General features: G+C 35.7%; 1 pseudogene; it reads right to left on the bottom strand.

The window, feature by feature from the left end:
* Positions 1-1578: 1578 nt before the first annotated feature.
* Positions 1579-1697, bottom strand: LOC112473005 (annotated as a pseudogene).
* Positions 1698-2714: the final 1017 nt, after the last annotated feature.

The raw sequence follows: 2714 nt of genomic DNA, 5'->3' as shown, positions 1-2714 counted from the left end.
GAAAAATGTCAACTATTATTGAATCTGAACTCCCTTGTACTGTACTGTTCCTATAACTTTTCTGTAAGTCTAAGATTATATCAAAATAAAGAACCATTTTTAAAGACAGATCGGATGATTTCACAGCTGAATTTTCTTTAACCATTGAAAATCAAGTATATCTAATGTTATTTTAGATAACAAAATTAAAACTAGCATAACCTTAATATGTGAAGAAGTACACCAAACTATATACCGAGTTTACGTTATATAGATATTAAAGTTCTTAATAAAACCTTGGCAGCTTGAATCCAGCAACATACTAAGAAAATAATGTACTCTGGTCAAATGGTCAAATAGACTTAATTTGGGGTATGTAAATTCATTAACTATGAGGAAATATATTGATATAAATTTAAAAAGAAAATCTATAAGATTATATAAATTGAGGCTGAAAAGACATTATCAGTTGTTCCTAATAAGAACTTGTAAGTAAAATATGGATAAATTAAATGACATGTTTGTAGCCATTTTACTAATAATAGCAAAAAAATGGAAACTACACAAATATCTACCAACAGGAGAACTGAAAAATAAATGTTTTATACTTATATAGTGGAATATCATAGAGCGATGAAAAAGAATCAATTTCAGCTCTATGTAGCAGCATAGGTGAATCTCATGGATACTGTGTTGAGCAAAAGAAGCCAGACACCAAAAAGTACATACTGTGTGGTCACATTTGTATAAAATTTTTAAATAGGCAAAAATGCTCTATCATGACAGAAAGTGATTTCTTTTGAAGGGGTGTTGCTGGGAAGGGTGAGGGAAACTTCTAGGGTGCTGGAAATGTTCTTTATTTTTATCTGAGAGATAGTTCCATATGTATGTTCATTTCTAAAATTTAACGAGATATACATTTAAGATTTGTTTACTGTATTGTATCTATACAATTAATTCCTTTAAATATGGACTTAAATATTATTTTTTAAAGCCTAAAACAATTTATTTACCAAAATTCGACAGCAGGCATTTCCATCAAAATTGGCAAAACATAGGGATATCTGCTTACATGTTAATTATTCCACATTGTTTTCAGAGATTTTATCAAATTCAATTAGACAAGAAAATGAAATAATCAGTATAAATATTGGAAAGGAAAGGATAAAATTATTACTTTCAGACTCCTTGTAACTTCCAACTCATATAGCAAAATGTTTCAAAATAATTGTCTAGTCTTATTGCCTCCACTTTTTCTCTTCCTATTTTCTCCTAAACCTACTCTAGTCAGGCTTTTTTTTGTTCCCCAATCCTCCACTGAAACGAAGTCACCCATGACCCACCTTCACGCTGCCAAATCCAATGGTCACATCTCAGCCCCTTTTGACTTGTCTGATGAGCAGCATCTGGCCCAGCTGACCACTTCCTCCTCTCAGAAACTCTTTCTTCATTTGGCTTCTGGGACACCACACTCTTGGTCCTCCTGGCTCCTCTTCCTCTGTATTCTTTGCTAAATTCTCCTCTCTTTCCCAACCTCTAAATGTTGGAGCTCCCCATGACCCAGTCATTGGACCATTTCTTTTCTTTTCTTTTTTTTAACACCTACAGCACCTGGTCTTTCTAGGTGGTCTCCCATCCAATTACTAACCAGGCCCGACCCTGCTCAGCTTCCAAGATCAGACGAGAATGGACACATTCAGGGTGGCATGGCCATAGACGTTGGACCACTTCTTACCTACATTCTCTTCCTAGGTGATGTCATCCAATTCCATGGCTTTAAATTCCATTTCTGATCTGACAAACCCAGATTTGTATCATCACTTCTTACCTCTCCCCTGACTTCCAGACGAGGAATTCCACTGCCTGCTAAAATGACCGCTTGGCTGTCTAAATAAGCATCTCAAATTTAACCTAATTAACGTGGAATCTTGATTTGCTTTGCAAAGCTGACTCCTTTCTCACCCTCCCAATCTCATTAATGACAGCTCCATTTATCTAGTTGGTCAAAAATATGGTATCCTTCCTGATTCTTCTCCTTCTTTTAGGTCTCCTCTCTTCAATCTATCAGCAATGCTATCAGCTCTGTTTTCAGAATACATCCCTACTTTGCATACTTCTACACCCCCACAGTTACCATGCTAGTGCCAGCCACTGTCGCCTCTCTCCTGGATTATTTAATTTGGCTCCTAACTGCTTTCACCTTTGTGCCCCTCTAGTGTATTCTCCACTCAGCGACCAGAGTGATACATTTAAAACTTGTCACTTGTCTGCTTAACCCTTCATTCCCAAACACATCAAGCACATGTTCACCTCAGGACCTTTACCTCTGCCAAGAATATTCTTCCAGTGATTCACATGATTCAAGTCATTTCTCAAATGTCACCTGATCAGAGTGGCCCTCCCCCAACCAATGTATCAAAAATAGCCCTTCTAGTCACTCTATCCCTAAGCCTGCTTTGTTTTTCTTATAGCAGTTATCATTCCTTGATATATTTTCTATTTATTACTTGTGATAATCTATCTCTCCTCACTAGAATGTAAGCTCTATAAGGGTAAAGACTTTTATGTTTTGTTTATTAATGTGTTCCCAATACCTAGAAACCTTGGCATATAGTAGTCCTTGGCCCATAGGAGGTATTCAATAAGTATTTGTGGAAGTAATGAATACTGAATATTTTTATTTACTTCAGAAAACCCAGTAAAGTCTAGTAAAAAAAAAAAAATCATACTAAAGT

The sequence above is a fragment of the Pteropus alecto genome, unplaced genomic scaffold, assembly GCF_000325575.1.
Source record: "Pteropus alecto unplaced genomic scaffold, ASM32557v1 scaffold39, whole genome shotgun sequence".
Lineage (NCBI taxonomy): Eukaryota > Metazoa > Chordata > Mammalia > Chiroptera > Pteropodidae > Pteropus > Pteropus alecto.
Note: the sequence above shows the minus strand (reverse complement) of the source record. Positions and strands in the feature narration are given on the sequence as shown.